The sequence below is a fragment of the Pseudopipra pipra genome, chromosome 7, assembly GCF_036250125.1.
Source record: "Pseudopipra pipra isolate bDixPip1 chromosome 7, bDixPip1.hap1, whole genome shotgun sequence".
NCBI lineage: Eukaryota > Metazoa > Chordata > Aves > Passeriformes > Pipridae > Pseudopipra > Pseudopipra pipra.
The window spans coordinates 4,923,005-4,946,287 of record NC_087555.1 but is presented as its reverse complement, the minus strand read 5'-3'; the positions used below and the strand labels follow the sequence as shown (position 1 = coordinate 4,946,287).

General features: G+C 42.6%; 1 long non-coding RNA gene across 1 annotated transcript; it reads right to left on the bottom strand.

Annotated features, from left to right (window-relative positions):
- Nucleotides 1–455: 455 nt before the first annotated feature.
- On the bottom strand, nt 456–22,123 carry LOC135417561 (uncharacterized). The gene is made up of 4 exons (XR_010432105.1): nt 21,931–22,123; nt 15,336–15,436; nt 2,926–8,535; nt 456–569 (listed from the first exon to the last, which is right to left on the bottom strand). It is a non-coding gene; the product is annotated as an uncharacterized LOC135417561 (long non-coding RNA).
- Nucleotides 22,124–23,283: the final 1,160 nt, after the last annotated feature.

The following is a 23,283-nucleotide window of genomic DNA, read 5'->3' as shown; positions in this document are numbered from 1 at the left end:
GTGGTTCAGGGCATAAGGAACGTGCACCAGTGTCCCCAGCACACTGAGGATCAGCAGTGCCTTCCCCTTGCTGTTTTCTGTTTGTGCCTCCCCTTGGAGGCCTATGTGTCCATGGAAGGACCTTGATGGATCTCTCCCTGCAAGCCCTTCCTCTCACCATGTAGATAATGTGAATGCAGGCTTACATAAAGCCTAATCAGAAGGAGCCCTGAGAGGGAGTGAGCAGTTGAGTTGATCAAGAAGTTACACTTCATCCAAATGGAAGTTAGATTTATTCAAATCTTATGGTATTAAGGAAAAAAAAAAAAGGAATGGGGGAAATGACAGACAGCTTATACTTTTGTTGGAAACAAATACTGTGATGGGTATCACAGAAGAGATGAAGAGTTGTCTTAATGGAAAGACACCTGTACAATAAATAGACTGTGCACTGTCCATGTAGATTCCTCGAGATCAGAGGGGTGATGTAACTAACTGGAGAAATGTTCAGAATATTCCATATGCCATGGAGGAATCAATGCCTCTGGCTCAGATGCAGTATGGCAGCAGCCTGTCTGTTCAGCAGCAGTCTGCAGAGAGAGAGAGAGAGAGAGAGAGAGAGAGAGAGAGAGAAGGCGAGTCTTGGAAGTTAGTCATTCAGTTCCATCTCTACTTTAAACAATCATCAAAGATGATGAAAAATAAACACAGGAAAAAACAATGTGGCAGTCACCATTTCCCCTGAGATAATTATCTAGTCAAATTACGTTATACTTCACATTAAATATTCAACAACAGTGTTGACACTAGACGTTTTTAAGACAGGAAAAATTCTTTTAATTCATGTTAGATGTTAAAATGCATGCATGTATTTTTATTAGAAATATTCATGCAGAGATCAAAAAGCATCATCCCACTAAGAGACAGTGGGGAAAGATTTTTTTGTACCAAGGAAAAATAGATTTTTACATCACCTCATAAACCATGAGCTTTATAGTAAAGCTTTGACATGCTGAATTATGGATCTCTATATGGAGGTCGAGTAAGTCAAATGCAGAGGATTTTTTGCCTGTCTGCTAAAAGAAAAAGGAATGACATTGCCTATAGCCCTCTTTAGAACAGATTCATTTGAAACTGTGTCTGTAAAATATTGTTTTAAAAGGGATTTGTGTCAATACATATTCTCTTTCTATATAGTTAGAGTAGCAATCTGCCACTTCTCTAACAGTTTATTGAGCTGCAGCAGTGGCAACTTAGGTATTTGGCATCACTTCAGGCTGGGGAAGGAAACATTTAATTTCTCAAAAACGCAGTGACTCAAGCCTTGGTGCCAATGTCACAACATTAGCTGAGCAAACAGAGCAGTCAAGGCAAAGTCAGCTCTTATTTATTGATGATGGGAAGAGCTGCAAGCACCAGTGTGCATGATGAAACAAAGCAAAGTATGGCTACAGCCCCTTTGCACACTTTTCCCACTGCCATGTTAGCAGTCTGTGGGTATGTTCAACAACTGGTTGAGCAGATTTTTCCCACCTTTCCCCTTGGAAAAACCTAGGCTAAGGTGACCAGGAAAGGCAGCGCTCCTGCCTCGGCATCGCTGAGTTGTTTCCATGGTGTGGAAAACTTCAGGGTCCCTCTAGTGCCCAAAGGAGGCAATGGGGAAGAAAGGTGAACTGAAGAGTGCCTTCAAATGGTTATCAACCACTAAGCGAAGCAAAAGCTTCCACTGCAAATAATATGTACTTATCCCTGGCTTTGCATCACGAACTACGCTCAATTTTTTTTTCTGTTTAAGACAAGAAACTCAACTGTATCTCATCAGCTCATTTCCAGTAACATTTCCATGTAAAAGCCTTCTTTTTTCTGCCTCTCTCCCATTTGATTACATTTACCTGTCAAAGATTATTTGAAGATATTACCTATTTGTAAATGCCTCAGGTTGCTACAGGAAAGCTTTAAGCAAAGCTAAGACCTGGCCCAGTGGAAGAACTTGTACCAGAGCTGCCTTTGTAGATTTAGTTATCTTTGGTCTTTTTGTCCAAGAGACTCTAGGTACCCATATGAATTATGATGGCAGAATTAGATTCAGGGAGCTACACTCTAATTTGCTAAATGCTTTTGATGTCAAAAGCCAGTCTCTGCATGAGAAGTAGAATAATTTGAAAGCAGAGAGAGGGTACAAAATACGTGTGCCACCAGCTCTTGGGGATACAAGGAGACTAGAATTCCAGTAGAGAATGTACTCCAGGGAGTGTCTTCATTTTTCACTGCTGTACTTGAAAGTAAAGGACAATGTGCCAGTGTGAAAAATGGACAGTGGAATTCCCTTACATAGTTCATGGTTATGTGCAGAGCCTCTTCCCCTGGCGTTTACCTAACCCAGGTATGTTTTCCTCTCAGCTCTTGAGGCTCTGTGACACCTTGGTTGTGGGGATGATTCCTTTGCTGAAGAGGAGAAAGCTGGATGTCAGGCTTGTCACCTAAGAGACATCTCACAGGAGGAATCGTAAATGTACTCAAAAGGAAGCAAGAGGAGCATTGATCCCTGCACAATTCAGCTGTAGAGAGTTCTTTACCTAAACTGCTTTAACCCATTTTGTGGGACATAGAACAACATTTCAGCTGTTAAGTTTCCATCTCCCCAAGAAGGAAAAAAAAAAAACAAACTCTAGGAAAATATGTTTTGTTGCTCTTGTTATTTTCTAATTATAACAGAGAATGATGTTTCCCAGGAAGTAATAAATGCAAGTTTGAACTTGGGTCGTTTGTTTTGCCCTTTCTAGCATCTCACTACTACAAGCATTGCCTTCTTATCTCTCTTGAAAATTGTGGGAATAAAACTACTGCACCAGTCAGTCTTATCATGTCTTCTAATGGAAATAAAAGAATGAAAAAAAAACAAACGAACAAAAAAAAACCCCCAACAATTATCTGCTGCCTACTTACAGGATCAAAGAGAAGATGAACAGAACACAAGTTAAGTTTTAAGTGGTGAAATCTCCTTACACATTGCATCTGTAGCGAAACCATAGGAAAAAACTGCTTTTCAAAATAAATATAATGTATGAGTTACTGAATAGTCAAACTGGACAGAATACAAGAGATGTATTATTTTTGAGATTTAATTTCCTGTTCTAGGGGAAAGTCTGAATTTTTCCAACAGTAGCTACTGAGGATTAAAGACCTTACAAAGAATCTATTACGATGCTTGCATGCTTGCAGAGGGAAGCTCATCAGTGCTCTGATGCACTGATAGCTTGTTTTATTAATGTGGAATTTTGATAAGGCTTTTTAATATGCTCCTCTTGTGTTCAAACATGTAAATGCTACTGCTTTTCCAAGCCTGAAGCTTAAACCATCAGCTGAAAACAGATTAGCTTAATCAAGTTAACATCCCAATATGGGGCAACATAGTTCGTCTTGGGTTTGGGCTTTGTATTTCTTTCTGCCTTTCTATGAATAAAACACCAATATTACTTCTTAAGAGAGTGGAAACATTACAGACAGAACAAGGCTGTGGCTGGAGGTTAAGCATCAACGTACTTGGGCTCTTTCCCATTACCAAACCTCAAACTCAGCCTCACACTCAGCCTTTGTGTGAACAACACATGCAGTTGTCTAGTTTTGAGAATGGCCTCAACCTGATTGATAAGCACACCCATCACATCTTAGTCAGGTTGAAATACTTCCCTGATTTGAGGAAGATGGCCCTGAATGCCTGAAGAGTTCCTGCTGTTTTGCTGTGTTATAAAACTGCTCCTAACCCATGGTCATCATCAGCCCAGGACTTAACAGTTTATCAGTGCTCTAGATGCAGTTACTTAGTCTGAATTACAGGTGTTTTTGCAGGTAAGCGCCTGGTCTAATGAACTGATACATTTTCTGCAACCAGCTTCAGATATGCAGCCTGAGCACCTGAATGTTATCTCCTGAAAGCAGAGCTGAACAACCTTCAGGTTTGGTGAAGACCAGCGACTGTAAACACAGTAGCACAGTCTCTGCTATGCCAATAGAGATGTTTTAACTTCAGTTAAAACATTCCTCAAAAATGGTTCACTGGATCTTATTAAATCTATCATCACTATAGGAAAGCAGTAGCTCATGCAACGTGATGTGGCAAATCACCACTCAGCCGAGCACTCACACAACCACCTCTGTTAGTTAGTTGACAGAGACCACTTCTTTTTCAATTACAACTTTGGATTTTATCATTTGAAGAGCCTGTACTGCAACTCAGTTCAAAGAGGAAGGTTAACAGCAGAGCTTGGGGTGCTCATTCCCATGAGGTACCTCAGCCAGTCATCTAAATGAAAAAAAAAACCCACAAGCAAATGAACATCAAAACAGGGATTAATTCTGCCTTGAATCATGGCTTCTGACAAAGGAGCTGCAAGAACAATATAAAGCATGTTATAATCAAGGAGCTGATGGGTGGAGAGAGAAGTATTTCAGATGGTTGTGACACCCATAAACATCCATTGTCTGAAGCGACTCCTTGTCATCTCTTGGTATTTTGAAGTGTCTGCAGATGCTTGCGCAGGTTGGGGCGTTGCCATGGATACTGTGGTGTCAGTGCTGAGGCTTTTAGCAAATGGGCTGATCTGTTTGTGTACCTCTGGAGTGAAAAGAAAGAAAAATACCATCATTTGTGTGGCTGCTAGCAAAAGGAGCCTCACAGTGAAATGCAATGACTCTACATAATGGTTTTAAGAATCTCCTCCTCTTGGAAATGATGAAGTGAGAAAGAGAGGGAAGGTAATGAAGCAAAGGAATGAGGAGAGCTGTCAAGTGTTTAGCAAAACCCCTTCTGCATAGCTCAAGGCAAGGTCCTTGCACGATAACGTCAGCTATATGGTCAAGAAAAAATCAATACAGAGGTTTAATAATTCAGTTTCCTAATGGTCTGGCACCACTTTCTGCAAGAGACAGGCAAAAGAACAACAACAACAACAAGGATAAAAGGCAAAAAAGAGTGATCAATAGACAACATAACACAGCAGAATAATTCACTGTAAGTGATACCCTGGGACCAAAGAATGGATATGCATTATGAAACTAATATTTAACCAGTGCACAAGCAGTGCCTTTACCTGGGCACAACTCCACTGCTAAGTGAGAGGCAAAATGGGTTTAGAAGTGACAGGCAAGTGAGTACACAGGAAACAAAGTAAAAAATCTGGGCAGTGTTCCAGGTTATTTTCAAATTTAGGCTCTTTTGTTGGTGTTAGAACAACCCCATATATGTGGCACAAGTTCCCATGAGCTGAATTCCCATACATTAATGCAGTATCTTATTAAGTCCCACTTGATTATGAGTTTTGGGGGATTTGCCCTCTTTTTCTAGAGGCAGCTCTACAAAAATTAGGCACATCACCAAGTGTTTCACCAAGAGCTTCTCTTGCTTTTGAGTTTAGGGATCAAAAAGCACTAACACTTTCCCAGGAGAGGTTTGTTCCTCATTGCTTGTAGAGATGTTAAAGTTAAATAGCTGTTAACAACAAGAAAAAACAACAATGTGGAGTCACCCTTGATGTGCATTTTCTCAGTAGGGCTGTGTCACCGTATATGGACCAGAAATCCAGTGTACAGTATTTTATAGTGAACTCCTCTCTTCTTAACTTATAGGTTTCATTCATATTGTTTTCCTGTCATAAAACACGGGGAAAAAAAGAGTTGACCCCTTGTATGGTCAGCTGTGGTTCCTCCATGAGCTCACATCTATAATGCAAACACCAACAGCAATCTTTGGAAAAAAAGAAGATAAAAAGAAGACCAAAACTGCAATCCTTGCCCTTGCCACAGGCCCCCTTGGTCTGGCATCACACCGGAGGTGTAGGCGGGAACTTGGTTGCTATGGACCAACATGACCATTTACTCCAAGGAAGCTCTTGAGCACGATGCCATTCCAGCCTTGCTCTGGGGACGGTCTAGCACCGTTCAGCTGTTTGCTCTTATCTTTGTTTCCCATTGCTGACTCACACTGAAGGCAGCTGAACCTCAAGAAAAGCTTTCTCCAGGCTTCCTCTCCACACAAGCCACAGCCATAGCCACCAGAGAGCTGAAGAGTGAGTCCCTACCAGATGCTGCTGGAGGTTTAGAGAAATTTTCTCCTGCATTCAGATGAACTGTTATTAAATTCAAGTGTCAAGCTGAGCACTCACCTCCAGATTATTAATTAATGTTGCTGGAAGCACAGTGCTGTGTCTTTGACACACAGCTGCTGTGGGAACCAAAGACGTGTCCTGGGCAATCGGTGGCATTCATTTGTATGAGGCTGCAGAAATGCAATCCCAGTTTCTGGATATAAAACAAGTCCCTTAGGCAAACTGTCAGGGAAGAGCTGAAAAGTGTCACTGCTGCAGAGACAGATCAATCCATCCATAGCAGCTCTGGCCAGTTCTGCTGTTTACATCGGTAGTGCATCACTTAACCTGACTCCAGCAACCAGGGCTTAACCCTGACAATCACAGCTTTTCCTCTCAGCAACAAGGAGCTCCTTTCCTATCCCACTTCCCTCTTTTGAGGGCCTTCCTTTAGCAATTTCCCGTGAAGGACGCACATTCCTTAAAACTGGTGTCTCTGGCCACAGTCTGCAAACAAGCTGGTTCCAGCAAAAGCTGAGCTGGGAACAGCCAGAGCTGTGTCAGCTCAAAGGTAACAGCCACGGTCACTAAAACCTCAGATTTCGGGACCTATAATATACCTGCACGTACATTGATGAGCATCCTTTAGGTCTTGTATTTGAAATGCTTCGGTGCTCACTCTGCTGTGGCTTGGGCTCTTATGGAGTCTTGTAGCTGAGCAACAGCTGGGCAATCCAAATGATGTGGCAAGGGCAAGTTATCCTGTAGGAATGTGTGGTGGCAATTCGAGAGGGAAGTAATACTTTGAAATTGGGTAATATTAATCATGCTGGGAAAACCTCTATGGCCTTCAGTGGGGCTTCAGATCAGAGCCAAAAGAATTCAAAATCAGCCACTGGAGTTAGGACAGTGGGTCTACACTCCCTGTGACAGAGAAACAAACCTAGAAAAATGATCTGCATGGCTGGGGATTCATGGACTTCCACTTGCTGCAGAAAGAAAAGTGGAAGACCATCAGCAAGGTTAACAAAACAGAAATGAGAAAGGTTTTCTAACATTTGAAATAGGAGAAAAGCCTGATCCAACCATAGCTCGTCCTAGGACTGCCACACCTGACTTGTAGGCTAAAGAAGAATCATGACAAAGAGTTAAAAACCTCCCTCTACTAACATAAACATTTAGGAGAAAGCTGCCCCTTCCTGGGGCCATGAGCTGGGGATCAGACTGTAATTCTGTCATTTAGTCCTAGGGGACTTGGCTGGGGAACTTCTACCTTCACCCTTGTCTGAGCCACTCAATAAGCCCCAACTCATACAGACAACATCAGCCCCAATGGTGCTTTCTGGTCTGAGCCAGGCCTTGATCCCAGCCTGGTGAAGCTGTATAAAGACCTGCAAGTACTTTTGTGGCCAAGAAGCTCATGGAAATTCACTTTTTTTTCATCTGCATAGAGCTCTGATGTAGGAGTATGATGCCATTTGGCAGCTTTCCTGCAGCAAAGTACGTGCACCATCAAATATAACTGCAGTACTGAGGTATCCGAACTGCTGCTGCCCAACAGGCCAATATGCTTCTCTTCTAACACCAACTTCACTCTGCTCTTGAAATACACTTGCAGGCAACTATCAGTTAAGGCTCATGCCACAGGAAATGGCTGGCTGGGGAGGCACAGCAGAACAGCTCAATCATTAAGATGCCAGGCTGGCATCAAAGGCACACCGAAGTCACCATTGTCCTCCAAAGCTGCTGTGAGGACAAAGACATCAAAGTGTGTCAGGCAGCCTGTGCCCACCTGCTGGGAGCTGTGTCATTTCTAGGTCAATAATAACCTTTCTATCTCCTTTCCAGGTGGGCACATCAGGGTCACACAGACACTCGGTAGGAGATGCAGAACCTGTGTTTGCAACCTGACGCCATAGGATCACATATTTTACCACTTGCTAGAATTCTTTTTTGTTCCTTGCACTTCTCAGCCATGAATTTCATTCCATCATTCTTGCTGTGGAAATCAGAAAAGCTTCCCATTAGAGGCGCCTAAAGCTCGAGTCTTAAGCCTAAATTTAGGAACAGGCATTATCATCAATGACTGGGCAGCTCTCCCTGCTTTCAGTCAGGATTTACACAGGATCTACCAGGGACATGAGCCTCAGGCTATTCTCTGCCTAGCAGGAGGCATCTTTACAGGAACAGATGCAGCTGATATGCAGAACTCACTGGCAAGAGGACTTTGTAAAGATGAAAAACCTACCTGGGCTCAGAGAAGGTGGAGATAAATTCACGAGCACTGGCACCTGCTGAAGGCAGGGGTCAGACCGCTCACTGCCAGGCATCTCTGAGCAGGGGTTGCCATGAGTAGGACCTCTATAAGTTGTCTCTGTTCTCATGCTCTTTCCCTAAGCATTCGGTACTTTCCATTGTGCTGTATATCTGCTGCTCCAAAAGAGCCACGGTAATTCCTTTGTTAGAAGGAAGACTGTAAAAGAAATTGTGATTTAAACAATGCATCAAGTTTAGCCATATCTCAGAAAGTCTTTTCAACTCATAACCCCTAAGCAGAAATAAAAGGGCATTTCTGCAGGAAATGTTCAAGGCTCTTGGTTCATCACACAAAGCGAACTGACAGCCATAAGGTGTGACATGATCTAATTTTAGAATTATCATATAAGACTCCAAATTTATTTTATTAAAGAGAGCTATAACTAAATTTTTATGCCATTAGATAATACAATTAAATTTTGGCTTGCTTGCAGGTCCTTGTATTTTGCCCCAGATAAAAAGGACTGTATCTACAAATGGATGTCTTCTGAGATTTTCTCCTGCAGGATGTTTAACAGCTACTGACATATGAAATAAACCCTTAAAATCTAAACCAAAAAATTTTAATCTACGGAAGTGAACTGAAGAAAGTTGCAGCTTGATATGGAGACCTACTAAATGTAGGAAAAAAATAATCAACTCCTAAACTTTAGAACCACAGATAAGATCTGGACTGATTTTCTCAGTTCACTGCAAGAACATCTTGTGGAAGCAAAGCACAGTAATATTGAAGATCCACTAGAGGTGAAGTTTTTTACCCAGAATGGCTCAATATTTATAGAGGATTGGTTAGAAATGCGAGGACATATGAACATGGCTAAGGCTATGGATGAGCTGCTAAAGTATAAGACGCAGTCTGACTAGGCCCATGAGAAAGTCTGAGATAGCAGGGCCGTGAGAAAGCAGCAGCGTCCTTGGGTATTCTAAATTGAGCTGAAGAACAGGAGCTAGGCATTACCAAAACAGAGACACTTAACGAGCCACCTGTGTAAACAATGAAAGACAGTTAAGATGATATCACCACCTAACTGAGCACCAATAATGAGCCTAATTTCTGTAATATTCATGAACCTATTATAGAGTGTATATTAAGCTGTTGTCAATCTACAATAAACGAAGTTCCTGGATTCTCACATTGAGGTGTCTAGAGCTTTCCGTCGCGACAAATTTTGGCGCCCGTGTACAGGGACCAGAGGGGGTCCCTAGGAGATCAAGTCGGATTTCCTGGGTCGGAGTCAAGTCGGACTCCCGAGAGCCAAGTCGGGTTCTCGCAGCCGTGGTCGGACGTAGGAGTTTCGGTCGGTCTTGCCGTGCAGCACAAGAAGGCGAAAGGGTTGGACGAAAAAGAGCTCAACTTGCCGCCGCCGGACGCCTCCCTTTCGGGAATTTCGGACGGCGAAAGAGTTAAGTTCCGCGTCCCCAGCAACGAAATAGTTGGACCCGGCGCCCGGGACGACTCCTGAAGAAGGAGGCCCGCCGACAAAGCCGCAAAGTCTCGTGGAAAGGGCTGCACAAAGCGTGGTAACACGTTTTTTAGGTAATGGAGGGACAGGCGGCACTATCATTGCTCCAATGCTTTCTGGGAAAGCGGGGAGTTAAGACGAACTGGCTTTGCGGCAGATGCTGCTTTCATGTAAGGGCCAGGGATATGAAGCGAACACTGTAACTGCCTTTACTATCTCTACTTGGAAAGAACTTAGTGATAAACTCTTTACTGCTGCCTATAAGGGAGAAAAAGTTGCTGCTTCCCTCCTTACAATTTGGCGATTGTTATCTGGAACAGTAAAAGGCATTAAAGCACAGTCTGAGGACATTAGGATGCTACTGGATACCATCATACGGAGAAATCGTGTAAAAAGGGAGTCGAGCGGAGTTGAAGGGAGCCGGAGCGAGACCAGAGATCACGGAACGGGGCCGGAGACAACGGAGCGGCCCTACCAACATGAACGCGGTGCTAGCGTCTCGGCAGTGCATATCCAGGACGATCGGAGACGACGCGTCTCCGATCGCTGCAGTGTGAAAGTACTGCTGATAGACCAGAGATAAACTTTACGAACACTATGACTGAGTTCCACCTTAAGACATTTCCAGCTTTTCATCTGAACTGTGCAGCGGGACTGCGCTGCGCATTTGTGGCTGTGTTCACGGCGCTGTGTGCTTATGCCGCCGTGTTGAGTGAACCCGTGCCGGCGCCGGGTCTGTGCGCCTGTGCCGGGTGCCTACGGGGCGGCGCCGAGCAGCGGGGCAGTGGCGGTGGTCGCGCCGCCTGCGCGGCCCCGGCTCGGAGCGGTGCCCCCGCGTGCGTGCACGCCGGCGGCCCCGGGCGCGGCGGGCGGCGGGGGGGCTCTGTTTCCCCCGCACTGCTGACAGCCATGGTCCCGGGGGGTGTGTGTTCCCCTTCCCTTCTTTGCAGCGAGTGGTTTTTCCCTGGTGCTGCTCCTCTTCCTAATGACGGTAGCAAAAACATTGGGGGGTGCAGTCGGGGGAGGGGGAAAGCTGTTTCTCTTTTTCCCCGTTACACCAGTCACCCCTTCTCTGAAACGTGCCTGTTTGCAGCTCTTCTCTCCCTCTCCTATGTTTTTGTCTTTTCTTAAGCAGACCCTGTGATTAAGTTCCTTCTGCTGATCTCTCTGGGTGAGCCCAGCCCCTCCTTCCCCTCCTTCATCCTTCGGCAATGAGGAGCGTGGGGGGAGGCAAAGACGGTAAAACACGGAAAAAAGGGAAAAGAGAAAAAACAACTTAAAATTAACAATATCCCAACTTATAAATCAAGTAAGATTGCATTGTTTTTACAGCAGTAGGTGTTAAGCATGCAGTGTGCTCATGGCATTCTCAAATGTTTTCTTCAAAAACAGAAAGGGAGACTGACGAAAAATCCTTTGAAGTAAGATTAGAAATAACGCGACATCCGTGCTTAGCTTTTGCATATTGCAGAAGGTTGTTAAGAATTTCCTACAGTTTGCCATTTTGCTTCTCTTACATGAAATTTGGCTGTTTCCCCCAGGGGCAAGGTGCAGGTAGAAGATTTGGAGACGGAACGATGAGACAGAAGGGGATATAGTCTTGCCCCCTGCAAAAGTAGCTTTATTGCCTTTATGATAAAATAGCATTGCTCTATAAGAAGGGTTGAAGATTTCCAAGATAATATTCTGTTCTTTCTTGCTGTATTTGTCTTTTACATGGAGAGTTATGCAGGATTTGCAGATTGCTGATGGCGGCTATGCCATAAATTTCCTTTGAATTATGAAACTGACAAGAAGTGCACAGCCAATGACTATTTGAAAATGTGTGTGTGATTGAGGAGCGTGTCTGAGGTGGCCACCTGAATGTTGTGTGAAAGAAAAAAAGCTACATGAATGTGTGAATGTGTAAACTTAAAAATACTTTCTGCCGGTGTCAAGATTTTAGAGATGTGTAACGTGATTCTGTTGAACCATAGTGATTCCTTATTCTGAATGGGCTCTAAGTTATATTAAGGAAGGCCTACGATAGATATTGACAGTTATTGTAATCTTAGTAGTAGCTCGTGTTGCCTTTTCTTGTATTACTAGACGTGTAAATACTACGACAAAGAAAGCATTGTTGGCCCAAAATAAAAACGGGGGAAATTATAGAGGATTGGTTAGAAATGCGAGGACATATGAACATGGCTAAGGCTATGGATGAGCTGCTAAAGTATAAGACGCAGTCTGACTAGGCCCATGAGAAAGTCTGAGATAGCAGGGCCGTGAGAAAGCAGCAGCGTCCTTGGGTATTCTAAACTGAGCTGAAGAACAGGAGCTAGGCATTACCAAAACAGAGACACTTAACGAGCCACCTGTGTAAACAATGAAAGACAGTTAAGATTATATCACCACCTAACTGAGCACCAATAATGAGCCTAATTTCTGTAATATTCATGAACCTATTATAGAGTGTATATTAAGCTGTTGTCAATCTACAATAAACGAAGTTCCTGGATTCTCACATTGAGGTGTCTAGAGCTTTCCATCGCGACAAATATTTGAGTCCATATTAACATGTGAACAAACATACAGACTAGACTACAAACACTGGGTTATAAAAATAAACAGTAGTCCTGTACAGCTTGCTATTAATATATAGTGGTATTAATAATAAAGGAATAAAATGAAGGCTATTTAATTTACTTTTGTAAGAGCCTATGTAAAAACATAGGATGTTTTCAGAGGGAAACATTAACAATTATTACTACTTAGTCACAAAAACCTAAAGACAGAAGCACAGCCACCCTGTAGTTTGCAAATATTAAAGATAAAATCATCAGCTTTGCCTATATCCTGGAGGGAAAAGAGAGGAAAAAAGGACAAGAAAGGAAAAATAACGTAATGGAAATCAGTTAATTAGGCTTTCAGGTTATGCCTGGACTTCTTTTATGTTTTCCTGTGGATGATGATACTACTTGTAGCCACATTCTCCACAGTGAAATTTTGGATATGTCCCGGAGAAGAAACGCAAGGCTCAAAGCAGTCACAGGTGTTGTGATCTGATTTTTTTTCTACAAAAACAAGAAAATAAGGTGTGTGCTGATGTTTATATGGCAGATTCCTTCTAGACAGTACAGCTTCCTTAGTGCTACCGCCAGGGCCAAATTAAATGACCAATTTAATGCAAGTGCTTTCTTGACAAGACTTATTGGTCCTTTCTGACCTCTCCATTAAAGACATAAATGTATCCCAACCGTTGTTTTGGAGAAGACCAAGCACATAGTTAAAACCTGCAGATTTGGGATAAGAAAAATGCCCAAAATGTAAACTGTCATGGTGCTTGAGCCAATTCCACAGCAGCATGGGCATCTGTGCAGGCAAACAGCTGGAAGTCCTAATCTTCCAAGGTGGTTCAGGCTGAGCCATCTCTCAGCTGGCTCAGAGCCCCAAGTCTGCTGGTGAGATTTAAGTTTTTGTACTATGCTTTTGAGCATTTTGTCCTAAAAAACCCACTAACTTTTCCCATATCTTTCAGGACAGAAAAAAAGTGCATTTCATTAGGTAAGAATGAGTTCCTGTTACTCACGTTCAACCTTCAGGGTGGCATGTGCTAGGCAATAGAGGAATGAGTTACTTAAGACAGCTTGCCTTGATTTCTCAGATTGCTACTGAAATCCATGATGATATAAGGTGATTCCAGGCTCAGACAAATTTCAATTTCTCAGTGAAGCTCTACCTTCAATTTCCTTCATTAAATGTATATATATATACACACATATATTAAAAAATGAATCCTACTCCAAGAGCCTAGTAAAATTGATTAAATAGCTCCCACTGGCTTCCTTGGGCACTGGTTCAAAATATTAGTCTGATTATTATTATGGCTCAAATTCAGCATGGTTGTTAAATATGTATCTAACTGAAAGCACCTGAACAGTCCCATTATGATGATTTGTGGATTTAAAAATAGAAGTATGTTTAAATGCTCTCTTGAACTCAGATCTGAATTAAATCAATACATGCCATGGCTCTTACTCATGAAATATTAAGGGAAGATACATAATTTATTGTGCTCTGTGTATGCATGTATACTTAGTACTGATTATTCTGTAATAGACCTATAAATAATTTAAACTATAAAGCATCCATTTTGGGGGGAGGGGGGAAGAAATCTTCATTAAACCCCACACAATACACTTTTTGGTGATGTGGGGATTAATTGTCTTCCTTTACACTGTAGACGCCTGCATAATAATTCTGTTCTCACAGAATAATTCTCTGTGTTCAAAAGCCCTTTTCCAGAGGGGAAAAGAGAAATCACAGCTTCTCGTACAGCCATGGGAGGAGATCCTGCGAGCCAGTGGCTGGGCAGGACAGAGGGCTGTGCTGACCTCTGCTGACGGACAAGGCTGCAGCGAGCACCTGAGCCAGGGTGCCTGAAGCACTGCCAGGACTCGGGACTACCCCTCACTAGCAAAGCCGAGCTCACTGCATTTAACGGGGCATTCAGCTGGGCAGGAAAACAGGGAGCCCATGGTTCTAAGCCCACCTTATTTATTAACTACCGCGGATAACTGTCATTACTACTATTATTACTATTATTTTATAAGCCTTTTTTTTTCAGTTCTGGTTTTTGTTTACTGATGGCATCATGCTATCTGTGGCCTTTCAGTAATACATAAATGACTCACAGATAGCAGCATTCAAGGGCACGTTTCACTATATTTATGCAAGGAAGTGCATTTCTACTTTGCTGTGCACATCAGGGAGTACGTAATCAACCTGCTTGAACTCAGCATGTGTTTAGAAGCACTGCTTGGCTGGGAGATGTGTGTGGCACATTTAGTACCACTGTCACGTGGATGGTTTTTAAAAGCTTTGCTGCCTTTTTTCACAATATGACCTTTCCCTACCCATTCCTGGGACGGGTGTTGCCTCCAATGGAGCAGGCTGGCCACAGCAATTCAGACACCTCTGTGCTCTGCAGAGGCAGAGCAGGCAGCTCTGGCCGGGACTTCCCATGTCCCAGCCCCAGTGAAGTGGGAGATGGGGCGAGAAATGGGAGGAAAAACATCTTGGCTTTGTGCAGCAGAGCAACGCAGTGACAAACTGATCCCTTTGAGGCAGGCTCCCCACCTCTGGAGCCAAGTCAGGCAGCTCACACATCCTCTCACATGTCCCCAGACACTCTATCAGAGGGAATTGGCTCTAAAGATGACACAAGGGACCATATCCATTCAGTGCTGCCAGGTTTGCCAGTGGGGATGCCGCAACACAACAAGGAAACCCTGCTGCTTTCTCCATCTCATTCCAGGTTTCATTTGCTGCAGGGAATTGAGTGAGGTAACACAACCACCACCAGGTAACAGCAGGGAATACTCACTGCTTCCCAGACTGTGTGTACGTATAAGTCAGCTCTGGATAAGCAAGTATCAATGCCCTTTTCTTCGCCTGGCCTTCCGCAATTACTGAAATAATCAAAATAAACTTCTTGAGGCCGGGCTTAACTTACCAGCTTTGTCACAGGCAAAGCTTACAGCATGGAAGTCTCCAGCAGGAGAACATATGCAGGATGCAGTTCTTCCAGCTGAGTTGAGCCCAGTGTCCATCTCACTGCAGAAGAGCAGAAAATGTCCTCAGTGATGTTAGGGATCTTACCAAGCTCTAAGCACCCACGTGGGATTTAAGCTGTGCCTTCACCCTTGAGCAGCTCCTGTGACCCACCTTTTACCTTTCTTGTGGTGAATGTGGTGTCTAGCCCAGTTTGCTTTATCTGTTTTCTTTATCCCTTTTAGTGTGAGGGCAACAAAACAAGATAAAAATCTTAATTGTGCCCTAGTTTTGAGTTCAAGCTAATACAACTGCAACTTCACGTGACTTCTGGCAGATCATGGTGAAGTAGGCAAAAATCACTTGAAGAGTTTAAATGAAAACCACAAAAAAATTTTTATGTTGCAGTGGATTTGATCGAAACATTCCAGTGGTAGCACCACGGAATTTCAAATAAATATTTGAAACTGGCAGTTGTGTACACCAAACTATTCCCACCAGAGAGTTAATGCTTCACCCATGACTTCTCCATGCCAATCATTTACTAAGCATGCAACTATGAACACCTGGTAGAGAACAAGCCTCCCAGGGAGCTGCTTAGAAAACCCCTCTGGAAAGTCATTGGGAATGAGTCCGTGCCACCTGAAAGTCAGGAGGCACATACCCACAGGCAAGGGCTGTGCTGTGAGCTGGGCTGTGCTCCTGCATGAGGCCATGTCACCCACATGCTCAGAGCCCAGCAGTCAACTGGATAAAAACCTGGAAAACTAGGAACCAACCTGAGGTTGCTCTGTATGCAGATGGATGTGCTATTACCGAACACCCTGCAAAATCAGAGCTGTGAAACCTTTGCCTTTTCAATTTTTCCCCTAAAGAAGTTATTTTTAAGCACTGCCAGGAGTTATGTTAGTTCTCTAAAAATAAAATGCCCTTGTCCTGTGCAGCTGCAGAGGCTTAGAGACAGGTGGCGCTATGTGAACGTGAATTTGGCTTTTAAATAGCTATATGAAATATTTAACATGACATTTCCTTACATACGAAGTGCATCTGAGCAGTGTCAGTATTTTAATCACTTCTTACACATCATAAATAATATATGAGAAATAAAAATCAGGAAGACAATTTATAGGGATGTTGCAAGACAGAAAAGCGGATATTCTCTGTGATTCAGCTCTCTGGGAAAAACTCCCTTGGAGTTGCAAGTGTCCCCCCATTAGCCAAAAGCTGCAGGATGAGAGCAAGAGGAGGCGGTTGCAGGTAACACATGGAAGTCAGTTAATTTCCAGTTTCCTGGGTCCCAAAACACCACCTGCAGAGTCTGGTTTCTAATAGCAAAGCTGCTTTAGTAAATGTAGTAAATATTTAAACAGCACTGGCAAGCGCAGTAACAGCAAAGGTAAATTTCCATTTGACCCAAGCACTGCTCTGGTCCTGGCTGGGGGTGGTCAGCTGGCAAGGCAGCCTTTGGAGGAGAAGACATCCTCAAAGCATGGGGGAAAAGGGTAGAATCACATGAATACAGTGAAATGCATTGAGTGAAAAGGGCATCCAAAGCACATCTGTGAGCACACTGGGGCAGTGGAGCTTGCAGAGACCCACAAAAATGCAAAATTTATAGAGTAACAGTAACAAAAAGCACAACATCTTCTTTGAACAAGGATCATCCTCTTCACTCCTAATTGAGAATGTCCAAGGTCAGACTGGATGGGGCTTTGAGCAACCTGGTCTGGTGGAAGGTGGCCCTGCTCATTCCAGGGGTTGGAATGAGATGATACTTAAGGTCCCTTCCAACCTACACCTACACTCATAAACCAGATATTAAAAGAGCAGATGTGGTCATGTGAAGGTACCTTGTTTTTTTCATGTTAGTGCTAGTAACATCAGTGATTGCCTTCAAACTGCTGGACCAGTTTGACATTTGGGACTCCTCCAGAAAGTGCGTTGTGGGGAGAATGCCCCCCAAGGAGAAAAGGGAAACAAGGGAGCACGAGGGCTGAGAGAACATCAAGAACTAAGCCACGAGATTTTGTAAAATGTGATTCTTCATACTGTGAGCATGAGATGTTTGTTTCATCCTCCACATGCGTGGATTAAATCAATACAAACATCTTTTGTCCAGGGGTGATTTAGAGAAACTGTAACACACTTGAAGGGTGGGAAGCTCAGGATTTAAGGCTAAGAAACCCAGAGGAGACAAAGTAGCAGTGTCAGAAGGTGTTCACAAGCAACCACCTCTCTTGATCCAACTTTTGAAGCAAACCCTCTGACCATCCCCAACTCCCGCACTTTGATTCCCATGGCAGAGCAGCCTCAAAGCACAAAAACTGGGCTGCTCTGGGATCAAACTAAACTGGTGGTAAACGTGCATCTCCACCTCCTCACAGCATTCAACAGTGAAGTAAAGGAGCTCCTAGAGAGTTTTGCTTGCAGAACTGAACTGGGAACCATCTTTATGACATTCATTGCATTATTAAATATGCTAGATCTGAACCACATTTAATAACACACTTGTTCCAAGCAGAGGCAGGTAATCTCCCACTATTGGCTCAACCCTCAAAATATTTGTACTCTAGCTGTGACGTTTATATGGGCTAAACAGTAATTAGAAAGTTTAATAAGCACCCAGTAAAGCTTCCTGAGCTGTTCTGCATTTCCTCACTCAGGTCAAATAAAATCTGTTGTCCTGTCTTCTAAAAGGAGTTTGACATTTCCAAAAACTCAGTAAGCCGTCAGGAAGACTACAGTGGGCAGAAATGCTAACTGCTTTGGGGAGGAAAAAACACTTTCCAATGCTTACTCTTTTTTTAGTACTGAAGAGGCTTTGAGAAGCATTAAGGAGTTTTGAGAAGTCTTTTTACAAAAGACACCTTTAAAGGCATGGCAAAAAAGAAATCCTGTAGGAGATGGAGCTTGCAGCCGTGCATCCCTCGTGGGATGATCCTCACGTTGGGGTGATGCAGAGCTCTGAGCTGTATCTTCCTCACATTCCGTTCCTGACATCCTCCACAGCGCAGGAATTAAAGCAAGGGAGTCACATCAAGAAGAGATGTACATCCACCCTTTGGAGTCCTTTTGAACTTTACCAAAAACCAACCAAAGGAACTCCCACCAAACCCCAAGAAATAAATATTTCAACATTTCAATGAAAACAGAGCAAGTACCTGCTATTTCGAGTTAAGGAAACAATCTTGCACTAGAACAAACAAGAAAATTAGCATTTGTACACACAGACTTATGTATCTGTTGGCTGTAGATAAGCTGCAGTGGGGCTGGAAGTTTCCCTAAACCATCTTTCTGGGCAACAGGGAAGCATAAGCTTGCAGAGGAAAGCAGGGACATTTCCTGAGTTGTGAGAACGACATTAGGAAAAGGGATCCATAGCACACCACCAAGGCAGGGGGGAGGAGGGGGCATTCTTGGAAAGGGACAAAATAGCTGTAAAGCTGTAGTGCTCTGAATTTTATAGTAGGCAGGAACTGAAGGTCTGTTTTCCCACGTTTAGGAGATCCATAAACAAGGAAGACTGGAGCACTAGCACAGTGCAGACAGAGTACTTGAGAGAGAATTGGGTTTGTGTAGTTACAGGAAATACATTGAAAGCTACAACAAACTTATTACTCATGTATTGTAACATAATCGTACCTGTATCTTTTCATTTAGATCCATCACTTTAAATTGTAGATGTAGCTACAGGTAAACAAGTAAATAAAATTTCACCCTAACATCAGATTTTTAGAAGTAAATATTTCAAGCAAAATTCTGAACAGCCTGTGCTCAGTATACTTCTTTTTTTGTGTTTATATCTGTTTTATGCTTTGAGGGTGAAGCTGTTCCAGCATCTTAATGCAGAATTCATCTGGAAAATGCTGGAGTGAAGTCATGTACTGGTTTTTCTCATCCTCTTTAGCTCCTGTTATTTGCCTGCATCATTTAATCTTAAGTTATAAGTATTAATGAGCCCATTGTATCTTCTATCTCCACTTCAATAGCCAAAATTCCAAACAATGGTTCCATTAAAAAAAAAAAAAAGCCACTGGATAAATAAGGAAAGCTGTAGATCTTCAGCAACTGCTCAGTGTCAAGCTCCTCCTGCTGGGTGTCATTCCTCAGTACTGAGGGAAAAGTCCAATAAAGCTCAATTGGCGGCTGCTGCCCTTGAGCCATCACACTGTTGTCTCGGGCTGTATTTTAGGATAAAGCAGGAAGAGGAACACACGTGTTGCTTTTACAACTCCCCTGTGCTTTGAAGGAAATCACTGACATCGAATTATAGTGATGGACCCCCTCACCCCACTGCTTTAGATAAACCCAGTTTTGTGTTTGCTGTAGGTTTTGGGTGAGGGGAGACTCAAGGTTTTAATGCAGTGTCAGAAGCTCAGGAAAAGCTCTTTTGTATGTGACTCTTAGCCTAGGAGAAAGTATTTCTTTCACTTGTAATTCACTTGTAATACAAAGATATTGACAAATATATTGTACATTCATTCACTGTTTGTTTCAGATCCAGTTAAACTGCCGCATTTAGATGAGATATAGACTTGGGCAGGCCTCAGAAGATAATAATAACATATACAACAGATGTGAGGAAAACATTTTCATCACAAGGATGGTCAAACGCTGGATCAGAGTGCAGAATGTCCATCCTTGGAGATGTATAAAACTGCAGCAGACAAGCTCCTGAGGAGTCTGATCTAACCAGATTTAGATGACTTCCAGAAGTCCCTTCAAACCCAAATTATTCTAAATTTTTATTCACTTCAGACATTGGTAGAACTTCCCAAAAACCATATCAGAAAGTTGTAGTCTGTCCAGCCAGTGATCCACAGGCTGCAGACCACCAGCACCTGCAGCTTCAGAGCAGCTGTTGCAGCCACATTGCCAGAGCTGTTCCACTTCTGATGGAAGTGTTACACAACAAACAAGGGCCCTCTTCTTCCAGAAAGTAACTCACAGAATCCCTGTTGTCCTGGTTAGCCAGAAGTTTGTTTCCAGTCAGGTTTCTGTACTGCAGTTCTGCTTCTGGTAAGACTACAGCAGCTCATGGAGCTATTAAGGTCCTGAGAATGAGGAAAGGCCAAAATCATGGAATCACAGTATGCTTTGGGTTGGAAGGGACCTTAAAGATCATCTCTTCCCAACCCCCCTGCCATGGGCAGGGACACTAGACCAGGTTGCTCAGAGCCCCATCCAACCTGGCCTTGGACACCTCCAAATACAGGCTGTAAACTGCGTGTACCTGGGTTTTGAAGCATTCGAAGACACCACCTACACAATCCAAGCCTTTCCTGTGTTTTCTTTTAAAAACAATGGAGATTGAGGCATCCTATATATTTAGGTGTAGAGGAATGAAGAAAAGAGGGATGGATGGTTACGAGAAACAGATAGTTACTTAGACATTGCTTAATTCCTCTTATATTTCCTCCAACAAGTTTTTGCAATCTTAAGGGTTTCGCTACAAAATTAAATGACCCATACATAGAATACATAGAATTTCAGTAAGCATGACAAAAAGAACCAAAGGAGGAAAAATATTGTCCAGGTGCTATTAGCAAGCAACCAGTTTGCTTTACCCTCCCTCTACACCACTGCCTAGAGCAAAGCAGATGTAGAGTCTTTGCTGCAGAGTGATAGATATCCAACACATCTATAAATCTTGGTTTCTTGCAGGCTTCACTTGCTAGCACTTATTCCTTTACATACCCCAATTCCTGCAAGTAAACAAGCCAAAATCACCCTAGATCTTCTCATGCCCTTAGCAGGATAGTTCCTGCATCTCTATTTGGACATAATCACCTAAACACTCTCACTAAACAAAGTAACAGGATAATCTAGCATAAAAGAGGTCAGAACTGCCATTTGAGATACCTCCCCAAGCCTACCTGGTAGAGCAGTTTGTAAAAGAAAATGTGCTTTGTGTCTACAAATTTCTGAAGTCATCCTATTTTGATTCTCAAGAGAGGGGTTTCTGTACTGTTTACAAGCTGCCAGTGGGAACATATCTGTATTATTTTTGAAAGAATGAAGGGAATGAAGAAGGAGAAGCTTTTTGGGTTTGGAACTTCCCAATTCATGGAACTGCTTAAAAATCCTTGGCTTCCAGTCAACTCCTGCTCTTGTGGTCAAACCAAGAAAGTGAAATTCAAAATGTTAACTCATTTCTTACACAAATGTAATGACAACAATAATAGAAATTTAAAAATGAACCTCAAGTTAAAAAAGACGCTTAACTACATTTTTGTAGTGTTGGTCTTAAACACTGGTCAGTGCTACTGGACTCATAATTCCAATAAGAAAGAATATTTTGTGGTTTGCTCCGTCCCCAGCAGTAATCTGTTAGAAAGGTTACAATGCTAGAGCTTGGTAGGAAACATTTCTGTTAGCCAATAAATTTCTTCAAGACTACAAAACTCCCCCTCAATGCTGGGACAAACCCCTGTTGCAAACTTTTATTGCCATGACAAACAACAAGGCAGGGAAAATCCTCTCTGGAGCACTGCTCCTATAGCAGGGCCGACGGGGTGAAGAGTATTCAACTTGGGTCTTTCTTCTCCCTTCCCTACCTCTTTCAAGCCCTGCACGTCGTGAGCCAGAACCCTGCAGGCTTGATGAAATATTCCTGTCTGGATGACTCAAGCAGGATGATCTGGCCGTACTCCCACTGAGTTAGTCAAATAATACGGCTCTGACATCTTCTCTCGAGAATGAATCACACATGGAGGAACAGGCAGCCATTCAGATGTGGAAAAGGAAACACAAAGCTAGGCATTCTCCTTGAAAATCAGAGGAAAAGAGAAATTTGCCTCCTAACTAAGCCTTTAATTTGTAGCGTAACCCACAGTCCTTCCCTTGTATCTAAAGGGCAGAACTTTTAATGAGGTCACTTGGGAATGCATAGTTAGCATATTTTTAATCTCTATGCCTAAAAGATTTGTTTTCTTAACAAGTACTCTCTCATCAACCTGATGTGCTACAGCCGCAAAGACCAACTTATTTTCAAAGCACTTTGAGTCAGGGAGAGCCTCCGCACAAGTTACATCCAGGCCCTAGTCATCTTTCAAAATATAATTAAAAGAAGCGAGATAAACAGCGTCTCATAAGCCTTTGAAAAATGTGATATACTTCTGTTTTATATGTTTATTTCTCCTCTGAAGAGAATACAACACAGAGGGAATAGCTTAAATGCATTCTTCCAATATATTATTTAATTTGTTTAAAAAGTTGCATGTCTTTTATGTATCCTGTTGAAAAATTTCGAGTAGGCAGAATCCATTAATGTTTCTGGTAGTTGTGAAGGGAGAAACCTGTGTCCTTTCTGTACATCTAAGAGTCAGAATATTCTCAGTATGGCCAACTTCATTTAAAACCAACCAAACCAACCAAACAAAAACCCACAAAAAAACCCCCACAGAACACAAATGGGGTACGGCATTAAAAAAACTTGTGCTGGGAACAACGTATTGGAAAACTCAACCCCAATATTCCAAGAATATCAAGAATGTCAAAAAGTGACAATTGTAATCAAGAAGACAAAGGAAGAATGTATCTTAACAGAAAGGGGTTTTACTTGGCTCATATGAAACTTACCTTGTAGCTCGTGATCCATAGCACAGACATTTGGCATCCTGAGAAAAGCAAACAAAGTGGCTCTGGATAAAACTGGAAACCTTGTATTGTCCCCTCTCTTTCACTAAAAAATGAATGTTATTGATGCTTTGCATTAAGCAGATAAAACAAAATTCTCGGCTCTAGGCACCAAGGCTCACCCAAGAAATATCTAAGGCATTCTTAACTTCTTCACCTTATCCTTTCCTACTCTGCTCTGAATTTTAAAGAGCCTACAGACTAAAGATTTTTTTTTTTGGCCTTTATAGGCATAAATGTGAACTTAAAGGTTTTCAATTTTACCAAAGATA